Source organism: Oncorhynchus mykiss, chromosome 16, assembly GCF_013265735.2.
Source record: "Oncorhynchus mykiss isolate Arlee chromosome 16, USDA_OmykA_1.1, whole genome shotgun sequence".
NCBI lineage: Eukaryota > Metazoa > Chordata > Actinopteri > Salmoniformes > Salmonidae > Oncorhynchus > Oncorhynchus mykiss.
The window spans coordinates 71,149,622-71,174,402 of NC_048580.1; the positions used below are offsets into that span (position 1 = coordinate 71,149,622).

Sequence of the window (24,781 nt, forward strand, 5' to 3'; positions counted from 1 at the left end):
TTGAGTGACCCTCCTTGAAGCCTGACTGGCTAGGGTCAAGAAGATCATTCTGAGAGAGATAGCCAGAGAGTTGGTCAGAGAGACCGAAGTGTTTTGGAAAGGAAAGAAAGAAGGGATACCGGTCTATAGTTTATGACGTCATAGTGTTGGTTTCTTGAGGAGGGGAGCGACTTTGGCCATTTTGAAGTCAGAGGGATCCAGTGGTCAGGGATGAGGGACATCAGGAATGGTAGAAGGTCTCCGGAGATGGTCTGGAGAAGGGAAGAGGGGATGGGGTCAAGCGGCCAGACCTCACTAGTCACAGGATTTCATCTGGAGAGAGAGGGGAGAAAGAGGTCAAGGCATAGGGTAGTTCTGTGTGAGTGGGACCAGTGGACTCAGTAGGCTGAGTGAATGAGTGGGACCAGTGGACTCAATAGGCTGAGTGAATGAGTGGGACCAGTGGACTCAATAGGCTGAGTGAATGAGTGGGACCAGTGGACTCAATAGGCTGAGTGAATGAGTGGGACCAGTGGACTCAATAGGCTGAGTGAATGAGTGGGACCAGTGGACTCAGTAGGCTGAGTGAATGAATGGGACCAGTGGACTCAGTAGGCTGAGTGAATGAGTGGGACCGGTGGACTCAATAGGCTGAGTGAATGAGTGGGACCAGTGGACTCAATAGGCTGAGTGAATGAATGGGACCAGTGGACTCAATAGGCTGAGTGAATGAATGGGACCAGTGGACTCAATAGGCTGAGTGAATGAGTGGGACCAGTGGACTCAATAGGCTGAGTGAATGAATGGGACCAGTGGACTCTCTCTCCATGGCACTTTCTATCACTCTAAATGTTCAATCTTCTGCTTCTAACCCTCCTTAATCCCCCACCCTGTCCCCCCCTGCCTCTCTGCGATATTGTTAACCACTTTGAAAATAATTTAGACCAAGAGGTCACTCCTCTTAGACCAAGAAGTCACTCCTCTTAGACCAAGAGGTCACTCCTCTTAGACCAAGAGGTCACTCCTCTTAGACCAAGAGGACACTCCTTTTAGACCAAGAGGTCACTCCTTTTAGACCAAGAGGTCACTCCTCTTAGACCAAGAGGTCACTCCTCTTAGACCAAGAGGTCACTCCTCTTAGACCAAGAGGTCACTCCTCTTAGACCAAGAGGTCACTCCTTTTAGACCAAGAGGTCACTCCTTTTAGACCAAGAGGTCACTCCTTTTAGACCAAGAGGTCACTCCTTTTAGACCAAGAGGTCACTCCTTTTAGACCAAGAGGTCACTCCTTTTAGACCAAGAGGTCACTCCTTTTAGACCAAGAGGTCACTCCTCTTAGACCAAGAGGTCACTCCTGTTAGACCAAGAGGTCACTCCTCTTAGCCCAAGAGGTCACTCCTCTTAGACCAAGAGGTCACTCCTTTTAGACCAAGAGGTCACTCCTTTTAGACCAAGAGGAAACTCCTTTTAGACCAAGAGGTCACTCCTTTTAGACCAAGAGGTCACTCCTCTTAGACCAAGAGGTCACTCCTGTTAGACCAAGAGGTCACTCCTGTTAGACCAAGAGGTCACTCCTGTTAGACCAAGAGGTCACTCCTTTTAGACCAAGAGGTCACTCCTTTTAGACCAAGAGGAAACTCCTTGATCAGGTTTAGGGACTTCATTGAGATAGTTACTTAAGATGTTTTGTTTAGCCGGGAATGGGCTAAGAGGGCTATTCTAGAATGTACAATATTATTGAACATGATTATCCTGTAATTGGATAGGACAACTCCCCCAACGACACACATTTTTGATCTAGCCCTGCGCTAACACTCTGCCCTAACACTCTGCCCTAACACTCTGCCCTAACACTCTGCCCTAACACACTGCGCTAACACTCTGCGCTAACACTCTGCGCTAACACTCTGCGCTAACCCACTGCGCTAACACACTGCGCTAACACTCATCGCTAACACTCTGCGCTAACACACTGCGCTAACACTCTGCGCTAACACTCATCGCTAACACACTGCGCTAACACACTGCGCTCCCAGAAATAGGCCGCATTCTTATATCATCCCTCTCTCTATCTCCCTCCCTCTCCCTCGCTCTCTCTCTCTCTCTCTCCTCTCTCTCTGTCTCCTTTGCTCTATCTGTCTTTCTCTCTCTCCTTCACGCTCTCTCTCTCCTTCGCGCGCTCTCTCTCTCTCCTTCGCTCTGTCTGTCTTTCTCTTTCCCTCCCCCTCTCTCTCTCTCTGTGGGCTCAGTAGAAGAATGGTTGCTGTGGGAACAGGGTGAGTTATCACAAGTGCTTACGTGAAGAACCATGTGGGCGAGATGGGAAGAGAGAGGAGGTAGAGAGGAGAGAGAGCGAGAGGGGAGAGAGAAGGAGAGAGGGAAGAAAGAGGGAGATAGGAAACCGAGAGAGAGACAGAGAGAGCGAGAGAGAGAGAGACCGAGAGCATCAGGAAGAGAGAGAGAGAGAGAATGGGAGATAGAGAGAGAGTCAGGGAGAGAGATAGAGAGCGAGATAGAGAGAGTGATGTGTGAGAATCATTGAAGCTGCAGAGAGAGAGAAATATGAGATATCTCCCAACATGATGATCCCACTAATCTGTACCCACATACTGAGCCGTTATCTACTACACTACTCTCTCTGGGAAGACTGACAGAGAGAGATGAGAGAGAGCTATGAGAGGGTGATGGAGAGAGAGAGAGAGAGAGAGAGAGAGAGAGAGAGAGAGGGTGAAGGAGAGAGATGAGATATGAGAGGGTGAAGGAGAGAGATATGAGATATGAGAGGGTGAAGGAGAGAGATATGAGATATGAGAGGGTGAATGAGAGAGATGAGATATGAGAGGGTGAAGGAGAGAGATATGAGATATGAGAGGGTGAAGGAGAGAGATATGAGATATGAGAGGGTGAAGGAGAGAGAGATGAGATATGAGAGGGTGAAGGAGAGAGATATGAGATATGAGAGGGTGAAGGAGAGAGATATGAGATATGAGAGGGTGAAGGAGAGAGAGAGAGAGAGAGAGAGAGGGTGAAGGAGCGAGATATGAGAGGGTGAAGGAGAGAGATATGAGATATGAGAGGGTGAAGGAGAGAGATATGAGATATGAGAGGGTGAAGGAGAGAGAGATGAGAGGGTGAAGGAGAGAGATATGAGAGATGAGATGAGAGGGTGAAGGAGAGAGATATGAGAGATGAGAGGGTGAAGGAGAGAGATATGAGAGGGTGAAGGAGAGAGATATGAGATATGAGAGGGTAAAGGAGAGAGATATGAGATATGAGAGGGTGAAGGAGAGAGATATGAGGGTGAAGGAGAGAGATATGAGATATGAGAGGGTGAAGGAGAGAGAGATGAGAGGGTGAAGGAGAGAGATATGAGAGATGAGATGAGAGGGTGAAGGAGAGAGATATGAGAGATGAGAGGGTGAAGGAGAGATATATGAGATATGAGATGGTGAAGGAGAGAGATGAGATATGAGAGGGTGAAGGAGAGAGATATGAGATATGAGAGGGTGAAGGAGAGAGATATGAGAGATGAGAGGGTGAAGGAGAGAGATATGAGAGATGAGAGGGTGAAGGAGAGAGATATGAGATATGAGATGAGAGGGTGAAGGAGAGAGATATGAGATGAGAGGGTGAAGGAGAGAGATATGAGATGAGAGGGTGAAGGAGAGAGATATGAGATGAGAGGGTGAAGGAGAGAGATATGAGAGATTGATGAGGAGAGAGAGAGAGAGAGAGAGAGAGAGAGAGAGAGAGTGTGTGCAAAGCTGTCATCAAGGCCAAGGGTGGCCTGGAGAGAGAGTCCACTGGTCCCAATTTGACAAATCTGAAATATACAATATATTTTGATTTGTTTAACACTTTTTTGGTTACTACATGATTCCGTATGTGTTATTTCATAGTTTTAATGTCTTCACTATTATTCTACAATGTAGAAAATAGTAAAAATAAAGAAAAACCCTAAAACGTTTGACTGGTAGAGTATAATTATATACTGTATTAGGCCTGTGTAACTATAGCAGGTATTGAACCCTGGCCAAATAGTTACTAGTCAGATGCACTAACCTCAACCTTAGTGCGTTTTGAAACATCTAAATGTCTTATGTAACAGTGCGATTGAACAGCCTTGGACAACAGAGTGTATCTTCCACAGTCTGCGAAGAAATTACATCACAACCCTCGCGGGTTAGGGTTAGGGTTAGGGTTAGGGGTTAGGGTTAGGGTTAGGGTTAGGGTTAGGGGTTAGGGTTAGGGTTAGGGTTAGGGTTAGGGGTTAGGGTTAGGGTTAGGGTTAGGGGTTAGGGTTAGGGTTAGGGTTGGGGTTAGGGGTTAGGGGTTAGGGTTAGGGTTAGGGTTAGGGGTTAGGGTTAGGGTTAGGGGTTAGGGTTAGGGTTAGGGCCCGACCACCTCGATTCGGTCTCATGTTGCAAAATTAGAATTTTGTTATTTTACATGAGATAAAAGTAGAAACTTGATAAACTTGTAACCACATTTTGGTTTAGAAAATGCTCCTTGAATGCCTTGGTACACCTACTGGAGAGCTCTACACTCGTTCAGTATCGTTCACACCCTCTTAAACGTTAACCCCGCCCACCTCTTTAAGGATTCACACGTGAGGCCATGTGCTAAATAGAGTGAGTAGTGTAGTAAACAGCCAAAGATCACAAGACTAAATGTAGTGAAAGTAGTAGCCTACAATAAGGATCCTAATCTTTGGTGCAGGTTATGACCTTTGATGCGGGTCATCTTGTTCTTCACTTTACCATCTCTGGTAAACACACACCATCTCTGATAAACACACACCATCTCTGATAAACATCCACGTTTATTTGTCACATGGATACAGAAGGTGTAAACGGTACAATTAAATGGTTACTTGCATATTAGCAATATCAAAATTAGAAAGTGTCCAGATAAAATATTTTATAATTGCTAGATTATGCCCCCCCCCCCCCCCCTCTCTATTGTCTAGACATGTTCATGAAATACAATAGATGGCTGTAATCACCCCCCAGACACATCTAGCTAAGTGGATGTGTCACTATTGTCTAGACATGTACACATGTTCATTAAATACTATGCCATAATCACCCCTAGACATGCCTGGCTTGCTTGTTTGTTATTGACCAAATACTTATTTTCCACCATAATTTGCAAATAAATTCATAAAAAATCCTACTATGTGATTTTCTGGATTTTTTTTCTCATTTTGTCTGTCATAGTTGAAGTGTACTACCTATGATGAAAATTACAGGCCTCTCTCATATTTTTAAGTGGGAGAACTTGCACAATTGGTGGCTGACTAAATACTTTTTTGCCCCACTGTATACACACACAGACATAGGCTATGGTCGTTCTCATACAAACAAACAGACCCTCACTCACAATGATTAGCTAACGTGTACTTTACCAATTTCATTACATCTTTATATATTGCAAATAAAATGTGAAAACAATCACAACTAATATTTTATATTAATTTCAAACAACGGCATTATCATGAGAGCAACTTACCAGTCCAAAACACAATGTCCTCTCCGTTCAAAAAACATTCCTCAGTTTCAGAATCAATGGAGTCTCAAAAAGCAGATCTGTCTCACTTTCACAATCAATCTCCTCCAAAATGGTTTCTACATTCGTATATATCTAGTCTTAGAATTAGCTTTCCTTGACTTATTTGCCATGATGTTGGATAAATAAACAGCTGAAGATGCAAGTCACTGAAAAACGTCTATAAGCTTCGCTCCTTCACGGTTGAATTTGTGAAAGGACGGTCCTTACGCCAGCGTTCAATGGAAAGGTTTGTCTTACAACAAAGGACCATGTGTTACTGTCTTTTACCTCTGCTCATTGGCTATCTACCCAGCTAGATTTCAAGAAGATCAGTGGTCATTGGGTTAAAATAGAGTCAATCAACGAGACAGTGGTCATATAATTGGTGCACAATGGGCTCCTCACTTGTTGTCTTCCAATCGGTTTTTCCCGGGTCAATACGTCCCACAAAATGACCCATCAGGTTTGGTTGTGTTACAAACAAACAGTTGATTGCAAGGAAACCAAACATGACTGGACAAAGTCAGGGAAAGTCAGGGAAAGTCTGTCTATTTTACGTTGGATGTTACGTCTAAAATTGAATGACAGGAAATTCAACGAGATAAGCATTCACAAAATGTTTCGTGTTAGGCTATAAAAAATGGATTTAACCGAACAAAAGACCATTCATTGTGTAACAATGAGCCTTGGGATTGCAACCAGAGCAAGATCTTCAAAGGTAAACGATTTATTTCAATGCAATCTGTGAATTTGTAATGCTGGTTGAATAAGTAGTTTGATATGGGGGGGTCTGTGCTCAGATAATCGCAGCGTATTCTTTCGCAATAAATCATTTTTTAAAATCTGACAACGCAGTTGGATGAGCCAGATTCTAGGCTTTTGAAGCATGTGAGACACTTGTATTTTCAGGAATGTTTAATATGACTATTTGTGGCGAACACCGTATGTGGTCGAATTCAAACCCGGATCCGGGATGGGTAGTTCAGAAATTAATGGAAGAAAATACATTTTGATTTAAAAAAAGATAAGTGCAAATGCCTCTCCTGTGAATTAGTGACGTGCGACATATGCCTAGCTTCCTGAAACTGGTCACAAATTACCCCTGGCTTGCGTGAGAAGGCAGAGTGAGTCTCTGACACCACCAGCTTCTGGTAAGGGCTCATTGAGTTGGCTACTTGTGCAAGAAGGCAGAGTGAGTCTCTGACGCCACCAGCTTCTGGTAAGGGCTCATTGAGTTGGCTACTTGTGCAAGAAGGCAGAGTGCCTTGATGAATTTGACAATGAATGTGCTAGGAAAATATGTTTTTCCTCAACCAGAGGAATGAATGAATGTTCAAGATTACTGATATATAAAACATGAAAACAGGTCACAGTAAAATGAATCATCATTAAATTCATTCCGGAATAATCAGTTAAAATATTTATTTTCCTTTCACCATCTATGTGTTATCCAGACAGGGCAAAATAACATTTCGATTTAGAGCAATAAAGAAATTGAATAAATTAACTGAGCAAACTAGAAGCCTTTCAATATATAAGTTTAAACATTATTTAAAAACAATTTAAATATAGTATATAGAAATGTTGTGGGACTATAGTAGATGAAGAATCAATATTTTTTTTAGATTGAGTATTTATTGTGTCATTATGCTAGTATATTATGTATGTTTGTAATACTATGTTATATGTGAAAGTGTGTTTGTATTATAAATTGTATTTTAATGTTTAAGGACTCTTGGAAGATTAGTCCAAATGGGGATTAAAAGATAAAATCAAATCAAATCTCTTGCGTTAGTAGTGTGGAAAGGGACAGAACAAAGTGTGTGTGGGAGTTTTCCTGTGAGGGTGGAGGGGGGATGGGGGGTGTGTGTGGGGAGAAAACTAATCTTCAGAAATGTAATTTGTCGTCTTGTGCTTCCGTCTAAATAAAAGACGGCTCTTAAAATCTTCAGACTACCTTTGTTTTGGGGAAATGTCCAATGTTCGCTCTAATGTTTTTAAATCACTGAGCAAATTTCAGGTCTGCTGAGTGCAAACTTTAACATTGTGAAGGTTCTGTACAACATCCAGTGCATGTTCACTGTGAACACTGAGGCTGTACCTGCTTTAAGTTACAGTTTTACTGTGAACACTGAGGCTGTTCCTGCTTTAAGTTAGTTTTACTGTGAACACTGAGGCAGTACCTGCTTTAAGTTACAGGTTTACTGTGAACACTGAGGCTGTACCTGCTTTAAGTTACAGTTTTACTGTGAACACTGAGGCTGTTCCTGCTTTAAGTTAGTTTTACTGTGAACACTGAGGCAGTACCTGCTTTAAGTTACAGGTTTACTGTGAACACTGAGGCTGTACCTGCTTTAAGTTACAGGTTTACTGTGAACACTGAGGCTGTACCTGCTTTAAGTTACAGTTTTACTGTGAACACTGAGGCTGTACATACTTTACAGTTTTACTGTGAACACTGAGGCTGTACCTGCTTTAAGTTACAGGTTTACTGTGAACACTGAGGCTGTACCCACTTTAAGTTACTGTTTTACTGTGAACACTGAGGCTCTACCTGCTTTAAGTTACAGTTTTACTGTGAACACTGAGGCTCTACAATTAATTTGCTATGGCCTCGTGCTAGTGTTTCAGCTCAGACATCGTTCTTTGGCCGTTTTTCAGCCTTGGGTGACAATGGAGGCTGCTGAGGAGAGGATGGCTCATAATAATGGCTGAAACGGACCAAATGGAATGGCATCAAACCATGTGCTTGATGTATTTTATACCATTCCACTGATTACGCTCCAGCCATTACCATGAGCACGTCCTCCCGAAATAAGGTAACACCAACCTCCTGTGTTGGGTTAATTTTGACTCGTTCTATTGTCCAGCCTAGTCAACACAACATTCTGTCTAGATCATCTTTATTTCAAACGCGTTTTCACAGAGGGGCAGATCTCACAAAGTCGGTGGGAATTTCTCACAAACAAGCAAACCAATAATATGGCTTGAGCTCTTCAGATGAGGCCTTCATTCCTGGAATAAATAAGTGTACCAATGCATCATCAGGGTTTAAAACGTGGGGCAGGATGCATCATGGGAGTTGACCCCCTTTCCCTTTCCTTTCCATTAGTCTGAAAACCATTTCTGTTCCTGGGACAGAGGAACAATGCATCACACCCAAAAGTGAGAGAAAAAACTATTGTTTAACTGGGCCATTGAAAATAAGGATGCATGATGATACGTAAGAGTTCAATATTATACGCAGGTGTAAGTGCATTTAGAAACTTCTCTGTGAAGGGGATTCTCGGGGAAGGTGATTATCTGCTTTAGCTGAACAGAACTGAACAGAGATTTATAAGGTACAGCTGTCGTCTTTCCAAGTGTCCTGGTTTTTACATGTGTTTTGGAAACGTGTTGTTCCTGTCATAGCCTTGAGGACGCTGCTGTTCCCAGGGTTAATTAAGGTAATTGTTGCGTTTCCTCAGATCCAACAATACAGAACGTCTGTCTCAGGAGATGAACGTCTGTGTACAGTAGGAGGATCTCCCTCTTGGGAACGTCTGTGAGTCCGATGGGAGTTCTAGCCAGCAGGTTCTCTGTCTGAAGGTGCTTTTCTGTAAAATGCAGAAGACTGTGTATTCTCTGGGGTATTATCCAAAGACTTCAAACAGGCTCATCTGCAACCCTAGCATCCCTTCATATCCCTTCAGCCTTTCATATCTGGGTCATGTTCACTAAGCACCAAACGAGGGGGGAAAAAATTACTGAAACAGGGAAGGACTACCTGGCCTTATTAAATTAATTTTTGTTCTCTGTTGTAAAACTTTTTACTACGGTGTGCTTTAATGAATACGACCCTGGAGTGTTTGACAACCCCTTTTGATAAACATGGTTTTCATTGGTCAATTAGAATCAAATCAAAATCAAATGTTTTTTTGTCACATGAGCTGTACACAACAGCCAACCTTACTGTGAAATGCTATGCAAAGATAATAAACAGCGAGTAGCAGCAGTGAAAAATACAAAGTGTCAATGCAAATTGTAATTGTTCAGCAATGTAATTGTCCGGTGGACATTTCATTAACTGTTCAGCAGTCTTATGGCTTGGGGGGTAGAAGCTGTTCAAGCAGTCTTATGGCTTGGGGGGTAGAAGCTGTTAAGGAGACTTTTGGACCTAGACTTGGTGCTCCGGTACCACTTGCCGTGCGGTAACAGAGGGAACAGTCTATGACTTGGATGATCGGAATCTTTGACAATATTTTGGGCCTTCCTCTGACACCGCCTAATATAGAGGTCCTGGATGGCAGGAAGCTTGGCCCCAGTGATGTACTGGGCCTCTGTAGTGCCTTGCGGTCGGAGGCGGAGCAGTTGCCATGCCAGGCAGTGATGCAACATGCTCTCGATGGTGCAGCTGTATTACTTTTTGAGGGTCTGAGGACCCATGACAAATCTTTTCAGTCTCCTGAGGGGGAATAGGCTTTGTCCTGCCCTCTTCACGACTGTCGTTGATGGTGTAGTTTGATGGTGATGTGGACACCAAGGAATTTGAACCTCTCAACCTGCTCCACTACAGCCCTGTCGATGAGAATGGGGGCCTGCTCCGTCCTCCTTTTCCCTGTAGTCCACAATCAACTCCTTTGTCTTGATCACATTGAGAGAGAGGTTGTTGTCCTGGCACCACACGGCAAGGTCTCTGACCTCCTCCCTATAGGCTGTCCCGTTGTTGTCGGTGATCAGGCCTACCACTGTTGTGTCATCTACAAACTTAATGATGGTGTTGGAGTCATGCCTGGCCGTGCAATCAGGAGTGAACAGGGAGTACAAGAGAGGACTGAGCACGCACCTCTGAGGGGCCCCTGTGAGTATCAGCGTGGTGGATGTGTTGTTACCTACCCTTACCACCTGGGGGCAGGCCGTCAGGAAGTCCAGGGTCCAGTTGCAGAGGAAGGTGTTTAGTCCCAGGTTTCTTAGCTTAGTGATGAGCTTTAAGGGCACTATGGTGTTGAACGCTGAGCTGTAGTCAATGAACAGCATTCTCACATAAGTGTTCCTTTTGTCCAGGTGGGAAAGGGCAGTGTGAAGTGCAATAGAAATTGCATCATCTGTGGATCTGTTAGGGTGGTACATACAAATTGGAGTGGGTCTAGGGTTTCTCGGATAATGGTGTTGATGTGAGCCGTGACCAGCCTTTCAAAGCGCTTGATGGCTACAGACGTGAGTGCTACGGGTCGGTAGCCATTTAGGCAGGTTACCTTAGTGGTCTTGGGCACAGGGACTATGGTCGTCTGCTTGAAACATGTTGGTATTACAGACTCAATCTGGGACAGGTTGAAAATGTCAGTGAAGTCACTTGCCAGTTAGTCAGCGCATGCTCGGAGTACACGTCCTGGTAATCCATCTGGCCCTGCAGCCTTGTGAATGTTGAATTGTCTAAAGGTCTTACTCAGATCGGCTACGGAGAGCGTGATCACACAGTCGTTCGGGACAGCTGATGCTCTCATGCATGCTACACTGTTGCTTGCCTCGAAGCATATAACTAATTTAGCTCATCTGGTAGGCTCGTGTCACTGAGTCAGTTTGCTTCCCTTTGTAGTCTGTAACAGTTTGCAAGCCCTGCCACAACCGACGAGCGTTGGAGCCGGTGTAGTACGATTTAAGTCGGTGTAGTACAGTGTAATACGATTGTGTCCTTTTATTGACACTTTGCTGGTTTGATGGTCAGAGGGCGTAGCGGGATTTCTTATAAGCTTCCAGGTTAGAGTCCCGCTCCTTGAAAGTGGCAGCTCTACCCTTTAGCTCAGCGCAGATGTTTATTGTGGTTAGGGTCTGTACGTACAGTCACTGTGGGGACGACGTCATCGATGCACTTATTAATGAAGAACATATTCCAGTCTGTGATAGCAAAACAGTCCTGTAGTGTAGCATCTGCGTCATATGACCACTTCTTTATTGACTGAGTCCCTGGTACTTCCTGCTTTAGTTTTTGCTTGTAAGCAGGAGTCATGAGGATAGAATTATGATCAGATTTGCCAAATGGAGGGAGAGGGAGAGCTTTGTATGCCTCTCTGTGTGTGGAGTAAAGGAGGTTGAGTGTTTTTTGTTTTTTCCCTCTGTTTGCACATTTACATTTTTTTTTTACATTTATTTCACCTTTATTTAACCAGGTAGGATAGTTGAGAACAAGTTCTCATTTGCAACTGTGACCTGGCCAAGATAAAGCGTAGCAATTCGACCCATACAACAACACAGAGTTACACATGGAATAAAACAAACATACAGTCAATAATACAGTAGAACAAAAGAAAACAAAAAGTCTATATACAGTGAGTGCAAATGAGGTAACATGCTGGTAGAAATTAGGTAAAAACCAATTTAAGTTTCCCTGCATTGAAGTCCCCGGCCACTACGAGTGCCGCCTCTGGTTAAACGTTTTCCTGTTTGCTTATGGCTGTATACAGCTCATGGAGTGTGGTCTTAGAGCCAGCATCGGTCTGTGGTAGTATGTAGACAGCTACGAAGAATATAGGTGAAAACTCTCTTGGTAAATAGTGTGGTCTACAGCTTATCATGAGATATGGCAAATAAGTCTGGCTGCACAACCGATTGGCAAACTTATAGCAAATTGAGAAATCATGTGACTAACCTGAATAAAAAGAAGAAGAAACTACCATATGAAACCAAGATAAATTAAATAAAGAATGATATTAAAAAGCTTCGGAGCACCTTCAATGAAATTCTGGGGAAAAAGGCAAACTCAGCTCCATCGTTCATTGAACCAGATGGCTCACAAAACTAACTGATACTAATGAACTACTTTAATGATTTTTTTCCCTTGGCAAGATTAACAAACTTATGCATGACATGCCAGCACCAAACACTGACACTACATATCCAAGTATATCTGACCAAATTATGGAAGACAAGAATTGTAATTTTAAATTCCGTAAAGTTAGTGTGGAAGAGATGAAAAAATTATTGTTGTCAAAAATGACAAGATGGATGGAAAATTACTGAGGATAATAGCGATCGAATTTAAGCCTACGAGAGTGTGTTGCCCTCAGGCCTGGAGGGAAGCTAAAGTCATTCCTCTACCTAAGAATAGTAAAGCCCCCTTTACTGGCTCAAATAGCCGACCAATCAGCCTGTTACCAACCCTTAGTAAACTTCTGGAAAAAATGGTGTTTGACCAGATAAAAAGCTATGTTACAGATTGACAACAGACTTTCAGCTTATAGAGAAGGACATTCAACAAGCACAGCACTTACACAAATTACGGATGATTGACTGAGAGAAATTGATGATTAAAAGATTGTGGGGGCTGTTTGGTTATACTTCAGTGCAGTCTTTGACTATCTATCATAGTCTGTTATGGCTTTACACCCCTAAAGAGTGTTCTGTCTAACAGAACACAGAGGGTGTTCTTTAATGGAAGCCTCTCCAACATAATCCAGGTAGAATCAGGAATTCCCCAAGGCAGCTGTCTAGGCCCCTTACTTTTTTCAATCTTTACTAACAACATGCCACTCACTAACTTTGACGAAAGCCAGAGTGTCTATATATGCGGATGACTCAACACTATACATGTCAGCTACTACAGCGACTGAAATGACTGCAACACTCAACAAAGAGCTGCAGTTAGATTCAGAATGGGTGACAAGGAATAAATTAGTCCTAAATATTTAAAAAACTAAAAGCATTGTATTTGGGACAAGTCATTCACTAAACCCTAAACCTCAACTAAATCTTGTAATAAATAATGTGTAAATTGAGCAAGTTGAGGTGACTAAACTGCTTGGAGTTACCCTGCACTGTAAACTGTCAAGGTCAAAAACATATTGATACAAGATGGGGAGAAGTCTGCCCATGATAAGGCGATGCTCTACCTTCTTGACAGCACTGTCAACAAGACAGGTCCTACAGGCCCTAGTTTTGTTGCACCTGGACTGCTGTTCAGTCGTGTGGTCAGGTGCCACAAGTGGTTCAGAACAGGGCAGCACGGCTGGCCCTTGGATGTGCACAGAGCTAATATTAATAATATGCATGTCAATCTCTCCTGGCTCAAAGTGGATGAGAGATTGACTTCATCACTACTTGTATTTATGAGAGGTATTGACATGTTGAATGCACCGAGCTGTCTGTTTAAACTACTGGCACACAGCTCAGACACCCATGTATACCCCACAAGACATGCCACGATGTCTCTTCACTGTCCCCAAGTCCAGAACAGACTATGGGAGGCACACAGTTCTATATAGAGCCATGACTACATGGAACTCTATTCCACAGTACTACATAGAGCCATGACTACATGGAACTCTATTCCACAGTACAACAGAGCCATGACTACATGGAACTCTATTCCACAGTACTACATAGAGCCACGACTACATGGAACTCTATTCCACAGTACTACATAGAGCCATGACTACATGGAACTCTATTCCACAGTACTACATAGAGCCATAACTACATGGAACTATATTCCACAGTACTACATAGAGCCATGACTACATGGAACTCTATTCCACATCACTACACAGAGCCATGACTACATGGAACTCTATTCCACAGTACTACACAGAGCCATGACTACATGGAACTCTATTCCACAGTGCTACATAGAGCCATGACTACATGGAACTCTATTCCACAGTACTACATAGAGCCATGACTACATGGAACTCTATTCCACAGTACTGCATAGAGCCATGACTACATGGAACTCTATTCCACAGTACTACATAGAGCCATGACTACATGGAACTCTATTCCACAGTACTACATAGAGCCATGACTACATGGAACTCTATTCCACATCAGGTAACTGATACAAACAGTAGAATTAAATAGAAAAAAACAGATAAAGAAACACCTTATGGAACAGTGGGGATTGTGAAGCAACACAAACATTGGCACAGACACATGCATGCACACACACGCACGCACACACACACACACACACGCGATAGCATACGCACTATACACACACGTACACATGGCTTTTGTATTGTAGATATGTGGTAGTAGAGTAGGGCCTGAGGGCACACAGTCTGTGAATGTATTGTAATGTTTTTTAAAACTGAATAAACTGCCTTAATTTTGCTGAACCCCAAGGAAGAGTAGCTGAGACCTTGGCAGGAACTAATGGGGATTCATAATAAACCCCAGGAAGAGTAGCTGATGCCTTGGCAGGAACTAGTGGGGATCCATAATAAACCCCAGGAAGAGTAGCTGCTGCCTTGGCAGGAACTAGTGGGGATCCATAATAAACCCCAGGAAGAGTAGCTGCTGCCTTGGTAGGAACTAATGTGGATCCATCATAAATACAAATACTCTACCTCAAGACCTTCCTATTAGATTTCATGCACCAGCTGTTGTTTACAAATATACACAGACCGCCGCCCCTTGTCTTACCAGAGGAGGCTGTTCTATCCTGCCGATGCAGTGTAAACCCCAGCCAGCTGTATGTTATTCATGTCGTTGTTTAGCCATGATTCAGTGAAACATAAGATATTACAGTTTTTAATGTCCCATTGGTAGCATACACGTGATCGTAGTTCATCTATTTTGTTATCCAATGATTATAGGTTTATCAATTTCTTTCTTATGTTTTTGCATTCTTCATCAAACCATTTGTGATTGTTGTTCATTTTCTTCAGTTTTCTGTTTGACATTTTTGCATTTGATAGGGTAGGTGAGAGGTCAAATATACTGTAAACATTTTGTCCAGGAAGTTGTCTAAAAGGGATTGAATTTGTTGTTGCCTAATTGTTTTTTGGTAGGTTTCCACACTACATTCCTTCCATCTATAGCATTTCTTAATATTCCTCAGTTCCTTTGGCTTTGATGCCTCATGTTCAAGTTTGCTGTGATCTGATAAGGATGTCAGTGGGCTGACTGTGAACGCTCTGAGAGACTCTGGGTTGAGCTCAGCGATAAAGTAGTCTACAGTACTACTGCCAAGAGATGAGCTATAGGTGTACCTACCATAGAAGTCACCTCAAAGCCTACCATTGACTATGTACATACCCAGGATGTAACAGAGCTGCAGGAGTTGTGACCTGTTTTTGTTGGTTATGTTGTCACAGTTGTGCCTTGGGGGAGAGGGGAGAGAATGCTGTCATTTGGGGGAGAGAATGCTGTCACCTCCAGGTAGGTGTTTGTCCCCTGTGTGCGGAGGGTGTCACGTTCTGGTCCAGTTCTGGCATTTAGGTCGCAACGGACTAGTAAATGTCCCTGAGCCTGGAAATGGTTGATCTCCCCCTCTGGGATGGAGAAGCTGTCATCGTTAAAGTATGGGGATTCTAGTGGGGGGATATAGGTAGCACACGGGGACATTTTTCTCTGGGGAGATAATTTCCTTTAGAATTTCTATTCAGATGTAAAATGTTCCTGTTTTGACTAATTTAAAAGAGTGGGATAGGTCTGCTCTATACCAAATTAGCATACCTCCCCTAGTTTCCTCCCTGTTTCACACCTGGTAGTTTGGTGAATGGGACTACCAGCTCTCTGTAACCTAGAGGGCAACCAGTGGGTCCGTCTCCTCTATACCATGTTTCACACCTGGTAGTGTGGTGGATGGGAATACCAGCTCTCTGTAACCTAGAGGGCAACCAGTGGGTCCGTCTCCTCTATACCATGTTTCACACCTGGTAGTGTGGTGGATGGGAATACCAGCTCTCTGTAACCTAGAGGGCAACCAGTGGGTCCGTCTCCTCTATACCATGTTTCACACCTGGTAGTGTGGTGGATGGGAATACCAGCTCTCTGTAACCTAGAGGGCAACCAGTGGGTCCGTCTCCTCTATACCATGTTTCACACCTGGTAGTGTGGTGGATGGGAATACCAGCTCTCTGTAACCTAGAGGGCAACCAGTGGGTCCGTCTCCTCTATACCATGTTTCACACCTGGTAGTGTGGTGGATGGGAATACCAGCTCTCTGTAACCTAGAGGGCAACCAGTGGGTCCATCTCCTCTATACCACCCACCTGGTAGTTTGGTGGATGGGACTACCAGCTCTCTGTAACCTAGAGGACAACCAGTGGGTCTGTCTCCCCTTTACCATATTTCTTGTAGGATGACAATGTCTGTATTTCCAATTTCTTTAATGAAGTCTGGGTTCCTGCTCTTTAGGCCAAAGACAGTTGACCTCAGACCTTTTATATGACAGGATGAGATAGTAAAAGCTTTGTGTTCCATAGTGTCTAGTGTTGTTTAGGTCAGGACCATCACAGTAGGTGTGAGCAGAGCATGTTGAGCAGGATGGAGCTTGTGCAGGTGTAATAGTTGGGCCTGTTGCTCTGCTCATGGCCTGGGGGGCTGTGAAACTCTCCTGCCATTGTTGGGTTCAAGAGTTTTCACACATCTGACTCCACACCTCAGTGCTAATTGAAGGTGCTGCCAGGTCTGTTCTGTCCTAGCAGGTTGGTAGCTTATCAGCCTTATTTACTTGGCTAATATATAACATCTTTACCTACAGATCATTGTCTTTTACCTTTTTTCAGACGGCAGGTAGAGGTGAGGGGAGTGGTTTTTGAGGGGAGAACTTGGAGCTGGCTCCACCCCAAGTATTTTTGGGCTGAGGGAAGTGACGGGGCAAATCATACACACGGACCAGTCCTACTGTGTTCCCCGGCAGGCAGATAGGGGATAACATTTCCCTGATTCTCAATTTTTTTTTTGGGGGGGGGCGTCTCTAGGGAGTTTGGGTTGGATGCTGGTCTAATTTCAATTGATCAGGAAAAGGCATTTGACCGCGTTGAACATCAATACCTCTATGGGGTCACTTTGGAGGCTTTTGGTTTCAGCTCTGGTTTTACTGCCATGATCAGGGCATGATGATGATGATGATGATGATGCCTACGTAACTAAATAGACATTCATTATTGTAAAGAGCTGTTCCATAGCTGTAATTTCAAATGTAAGATATTTTAAATGATGATGATGATATATGGTGACATTGAAAGTGTATTGAATGTTAACGGTGGCTCGAGTGCTCTTTTTAAAGGGTGTAGAGGTACTAGGCAGGGGTGTTCGTTGCCATCGATATAGAGACACTACTAAATAGCATTAGAAGTCGAATTGAAGAATTGTACCTTTCAGAGGATATTCCTCCTATTCGTCTCTCAGCATATGCTGATTATGTAATTATTTTGGTGAAAAATCAAGCGGAGGTGGATAGTTTGAGTCTCATAGTTGATCGGTTTTATGGGAATATCCTCTACAATGGTAAATTGGGAAAAAGAGTTGTGCTTTACAGATTGGGAAATGGCCCGTCCTTGGACACTGTGCTATCTAACCTCCAAACGAGCTTCAATGCCATACAACACTCCTTCCGTGGCCTCCAACTGCTCTTAAACGCTAGTAAAACCAAATGCATGCTTTTCAACCGTTCGCTGCCTGCACCCGCACGTCCGACTAGCATCACCACCCTGGATGGTTCCGACCTAGAATATGTGGACATCTATAAGTACCTAGGTGTCTGGCTAGACTGTAAACTCTCCTTCCAGACTCATATCAAACATCTCCAATCTAAAATCAAATCTAGAGTCGGCTTTCTATTCCACAACAAAGCCTCCTTCACTCACGCCGCCAAACTTACCCTAATAAAACTGACTATCCTACCGATCCTCGACTTCGGCGATGTCATCTACAAAATAGCTTCCAACACTCTACTCAGCAAACTGGATGCAGTTTATCACAGTGCCATCCGTTTTGTTACTAAAGCACCTTAAACCACCCACCACTGCAACCTGTATGCTCTAGTCGGCTGGCCCTCCCTACATATTCGTCGCCAGACCCGCTGGCTCCAGGTCACCTACAAGTCCATGCTAGGTAAAGCTCCGCCTTATCTCAGTTCACTGGTCACGATGGCAACACCCACCCGTAGCACGTGCTCCAGCCGGTGTATCTCACTGATCATCCCTAAAGCCAACACTTCATTTGGCCGCCTTTCGTTCCAGTTCTCTGCTGCCTGTGACTGGAACGAATTGCAAAAATCGCTGAAGTTGGAGACTTTTATCTCCCTCACCAACTTCAAACATCTGCTATCTGAGCAGCTAACCGATCGCTGCAGCTCTGTAAATAGACCACCCAATTTTACCTACCTCTTCCCCATACTGTTTATTTTTTTTACTTTTCTGCTCTTTTGCACACCAATATCTCCACCTGTACATGACCATCTGATCATTTATCACTCCAGTGTTAATCTGCAAAATTGTAATTATTCGCCTACCTCCTCATGCCTTTTGCACACAATGTATATAGACTCTCTTTTTTTTCTACTGTGTTATTGACTTGTTAAATGTTTACTCCATGTGTAACTCTGTGTTGTCTGTTTACACTGCTATGCTTTATCTTGGCCAGGTCGCAGTTGCAAATGAGAACTTGTTCTCAACTAGCCTACCTGGTTAAATAAAGGTGAAAAAAATGGTCTGGAGGGATCATGGCTTTGCCAGGGGGGTTGGAATGGTGTAAGGGAGGGTTCAAGTATCTTGGAGTGTATCTAGGGGATGAGGGATCATGGCTTTGCCCAGGGGGGGGCTGGAATGATGTAAGGGAGGGTTCAAATATCTTGGAGTGTATGTAGGGGATGAGGGGACAATGGAAAAAAAGTTGGAATAGGGTGGTTGAAATGTTGGAAGGGAGGATGAGGAGATGGCGTTGGTTGGAAGGGAGGATGAGGAGATGGCGTTGGTTGGAAGGGAGGATGAGGAGATGAGGAGAACTGCTGGAAAGTTGCAGGAAGGCTCTGTCAGCAGAAGAGTGGATTATGCTCAAGAGTTACTACAAAAAGACACACGATGAAAATTTTAAGGATTCCACCCAACAATCCCAGAGTCGGACAGAAAGGCTTTATTACTGGATTGGAGAGGGTTGGAAGAGGTGGGTTTGGATGAGGTGAATGTGAAGCTGGGCGTCACATGGGGAAATAGGTTTAAGGGTTTTGAAGCCGTTACTTAAAACTAGGAAGTCATTGTAGGTCAAAATACCTCTTACACAAGATACCTGGCCTGGCTAAGAAGGTATCTTCAGTATTAAACATAGACAATTGGTATTTCAGGAGTCTGATGTTTGGTCATGGGAGGAGCGCTAGCTGCTAGCCCCACAGTTGTTTCTAATGCAATCTGGACTAGATTTAGCTGAGAGCTTTTATCTGTTGTCTATCCAGGGGTTGCTGTTTAAAAAAAATCACTAATTTCTAAACATTGTCCGCTCAAAGTTTGACTTTCATTGCTTTTATCCCAGTCTTAAATTGTTCTACAGAAACGGCAATAGAGGTCACTATTTCACCTTCAAACTGTAGTTTCTAGAAGAGAGAGACACAATAATGTCTGATGGACCAGCTAAAATGTAAAAATGTGTGCAGTTATAACTGTAAGTCACTTTGGATAAATGGCATTTATTATTATTATTATTATTGTGATATTATATATGTATTATTATTATTATTATATTATCAATGTAAATGTGCTACAATACCTCCTCCTTCCCTCCACTTCAACACGATCCCTGTTTAGCTGTTCTGCTTGACTTAACCATGAAGATAATCGATATCCTATTTAAGGTTATCGTTGAGATATTCATTTGAAGCCCAGCTAGTGTTGTGATCGGTAAATGTGCCCTGAGCCTCTTTCTCTATACTCCCCAGTCTATTTACACCCCCAGCTAATCTGCATGTCTCTGCCTTCCTCCCAAGCCTTACATAAGGCCTTTAACATTTGAAAAAGCACATCATGGCTTTGTGCTTTATACACAGACACACACACTGGCACACACACACACACACACACACACACACACACACACACACACACACACACACACACTGGCACACACTGGCACACACTGGCACACACACACACACTGGCACACACACACACTGGCACACACACACACACTGGCACACACACACACACACTGGCACACACACACACACACTGGTACACACACACACACACTGGTACACACACACACACTGGTACACACACACACACTGGCACACACACACACTGGCACACACACACACACACTGGCACACACACACTGGCACACACACACACACACACACTGGCACACACACACACACACTGGCACACACACACACACACTGGCACACACACACACACACACACTGGCACACACACACACACACACTGGCACACACAAACACACATGCAAACAAACACACAGGCACGCACTCACTAACAAACATATACACACACACACACACGAACACGGATACACACACGCACACACGAACACGGATACACACACGCACCAGGATGACTGAAAAGACTGTGCTAGTTTGAGGATGATTATTCACATCTAGCTAGCGGTTACGTAAGATGTGTTACAGCTAGCGGTTACGTGAGATGTGTTACAGCTAGCGGTTACGTGAGATGTGTTACAGCTAGCGGTTACGTGAGATGTGTTACAGCTAGCGGTTACGTGAGATGTGTTACAGCTAGCGGTTACGTGAGACGCCTTACAGCTAGCGGTTACGTGAGATGTGTTACAGCTAGCGGTTACGTGAGGTGCCTTACAGCTGGCGGTTACGTGAGACGCCTTACAGCTAGCGGTTACGTGAGATGTGTTACAGCTAGCGGTTACGTGAGACGCCTTACAGCTAGCGGTTACGTGAGACGCCTTACAGCTAGCGGTTACGTGAGATGCCTTACAGCTAGCGGTTACGTGAGGTGCCTTACAGCTAGCGGTTACGTGAGACGCCTTACAGCTGGCGGTTACGTGAGACGCCTTACAGCTAGCGGTTACGTGAGGTGCCTTACAGCTAGCGGTTACGTGAGGTGCCTTACAGCTAGCGGTTACGTGAGACGCCTTACAGCTGGCGGTTACGTGAGACGCCTTACAGCTAGCGGTTACGTGAGGTGCCTTACAGCTAGCGGTTACGTGAGGTGCCTTACAGCTAGCGGTTACGTGAGGTGCCTTACAGCTGGCGGTTACGTGAGACGCCTTACAGCTAGCGGTTACGTGAGGTGCCTTACAGCTGGCGGTTACGTGAGACGCCTTACAGCTAGCGGTTACGTGAGGTGCCTTACAGCTGGCGGTTACGTGAGACGCCTTACAGCTAGCGGTTACCTGAGGTGCCTTACAGCTAGCGGTTACGTGAGACGCCTTACAGCTGGCAGTTACGTGAGACGCCTTACAGCTAGCGGTTACGTGAGGTGCCTTACAGCTGGCGGTTACGTGAGACGCCTTACAGCTAGCGGTTACGTGAGGTGCCTTACAGCTGGCGGTTACGTGAGACGCCTTACAGCTAGCGGTTACGTGAGGTGCCTTACAGCTGGCGGTTACGTGAGACGCCTTACAGCTGGCGGTTACGTGAGACGCCTTACAGCTGGCGGTTACGTGAGACGCCTTACAGCAGCATATAGCAACATATAGCCTAAACTGAGTTCACATTTCTACAGCAGGAGGTATATATTTCCACAGCATGAGGTGTGTGTGTGTGTATATATATATATATATCACCATAATTTGCAAATAAATTCATTAACAATCCTACAATGTGATTTTCTGGATTTTTTTTTCAAATGTTGTCTGTCATAGTTGAAGTGTACCTATGATGATAAATTACAGGCCTCTCATCTTTTTAAGTGGGAGAACTTGCAAAATTGGTGGCTGACTAAATACTTTTTTGCCCCACTGTACATATACTACTTAAGTTACATTTCAAAATTCAGACATATTTCAAATGTGATGAATCCCCAAACTGCAGCTCCACAGTCTTTAAGCAGGACATTAGGGAAAGGGGGAGACCTAGTCAGTTGTCCAACTGAATGTATTCAACTGAAATGTGTCTTCCGCATTTAACCCAACCCCTGCCTTAATCGATATCCACGTCTTGCTCAGGGCCCGGGGAACAGTGGGTTAACTGTCTTGCTCAGGGCCCGGGGAACAGTGGGTTAACTGTCTTGCTCAGGGCCCGGGGAACAGTGGGTTAACTGTCTTGCTCAGGGCCCGGGGAACAGTGGGTTAACTCTTTTGCTCAGGGCCCGGGGAACAGTGGGTTAACTGTCTTGCTCAGGGCCCGGGGAACAGTGGGTTAACTGTCTTGCTCAGGGCCCGGGGAACAGTGGGTTAACTGTCTTGCTCAGGGCCCGGGGAACAGTGGGTTAACTGCCTTGCTCAGGGGAACAGTGGGTTAACTGCCTTGCTCAGGGGAACAGTGGGTTAACTGCCTTGCTCAGGGGAACAGTGGGTTAACTGCCTTGCTCAGGGGAACAGTGGGTTAACTGCCTTGTTCAGGGGAACAGTGGGTTAACTGCCTTGCTCAGGGGAACAGTGGGTTAACTGCCTTGCTCAGGGGAACAGTGGGTTAACTGCCTTGCTCAGGGGAACAGTGGGTTAACTGCCTTGCTCAGGGGAACAGTGGGTTAACTGCCTTGCTCAGGGGAACAGTGGGTTAACTGCCTTGCTCAGGGCCCGGGGAACAGTGGGTTAACTGCCTTGTTCAGGGGAACAGTGGGTTAACTGCCTTGCTCAGGGGAACAGTGGGTTAACTGCCTTGCTCAGGGGAACAGTGGGTTAACTGCCTTGCTCAGGGGAACAGTGGGTTAACTGCCTTGCTCAGGGGAACAGTGGGTTAACTGCCTTGCTCAGGGGAACAGTGGGTTAACTGCCTTGCTCAGGGCCCGGGAATTTTTACCTTTTTACCTTGTCAGCTCAGGAATTCGATCCAGCAACCTTTCGGTTACTGGCCCAACGCTCTAACCACTAGGCTACCTGTAAAGATATTATATAAAGTCTGACAAATGTGTCCCCACCTCCTCCTACTACAGTGGTGTAGCTTCCTCTCTAGTCAGTGTTGTCTATGAGATGAGCTCCAGTTTAGCCTACACATTCATTACCCACCTAGCCATTGGTGTTATGTCCTCTCCTATCTCCTACTGGCCAATACCCTCTTACTGGAGGTAGATGGATAGAGCTGCCGGGTTCTCTGCTGCTGGGGAAGTATAGGGTTCTGGAGGCAAGACTGGAGTCTGCCTCTATCTAGTCTATAGATCTGCATCAGTGGTGGCTGGTGGGAGGAGCCATAGGAGGACGAGCTCGTTGTAATGGCTGGAATGGAATTAATGGAACAGAGTCAAACATGTGGTTTCCATATGTTTACAGTGTTTGATACCTTTCCATTGATTCCATTCCAGCCATTACAACGAGCTCATCCTCCTATAGCTCCTCCCACCAGCCTCCACTGATATCCACTCTATCTGTCCCGTTTCCCTGTATCTGTCCCGTTTCCCTGTATCTGTCCCGTTTCCCTGTATCTGTCCCGTTTCCCTGTATCTGTCCCGTTTCCCTGTATCTGTCCCGTTTCCCTGTATCTGTCCCGTTTCCCTGTATCTGTCCCGTTTCCCTGTATCTGTCCCGTTTCCCTCTATCTGTCCTATAGATATACATTATATCAGTATATCACCTATCCTATAGACATTATATCAGTTTATACAATGGGTAGGTCTAATCCTGGATGCTGATTGGTTGAAACCACATTCCAGCCGGTGTCTAATCAAGGATGCTGATTGGTTAAAACCACATTCCAGCCGGTGTCTAATCCACAAGTCACCAATCTATGGCGTCAAAATGCTTATTTACTCTGTTCCAGTGGACTTATTTACTCTGTTCCAGTGGACTTATTTACTCTGTTCCAGTGGACTTATTTACTCTGTTCCAGTGGACTTATTTACTCTGTTCCAGTGGACTTATTTACTCTGTTCCAGTGGACTTATTTACTCTGTTCCAGTGAAAGTATATCACCTGTCCAATAGACAAAGAATACACCACTGTACTTCATACAACTCTTAACCTGCTCTTTGTGTGTACTGTACTCTGCTAACTGTTCTAATGCTAGCTGCTCCTGCTATGCTTATAAAACCACAGTGTGCTACAGCTGTTAGCTCTGTGCTACGTATGGATGCTAACCACGTTTGCTTCTAGCATGCTTGGTTTAGGACTGGTTACTGTGTGCCTTCCTCTCCTGGTTTAGGACTGGTTACTGTGTGCCTTCCTCTCCTGGTTTAGGACTGGTTACTGTGTGCCTTCCTGTCCTGGTTTAGGACTGGGTACTGTGGGCCTTCCTGTCCTGGTTTATGGCTGGGTACTGTGGTCCTTCCTGTCCTGGTTTATGGCTGGGTACTGTGGGCCTTCCTGTCCTGGTTTATGGCTGGGTACTGTGGGCCTTCCTGTCCTGGTTTATGGCTGGGTACTGTGGGACTTCCTGTCCTGGTTTATGGCTGGGTACTGTGGGCCTTCC

General features: G+C 44.6%; 1 protein-coding gene across 1 annotated transcript in view; it reads left to right on the forward strand.

Annotated features, from left to right (window-relative positions):
* LOC118939582 (putative uncharacterized protein DDB_G0290521) overlaps window positions 1–24,781 on the forward strand; it is an 89,868-nt gene that overhangs the window by 46,441 nt on the left and 18,646 nt on the right. The gene's annotated exons all lie outside the window — the stretch shown is intronic.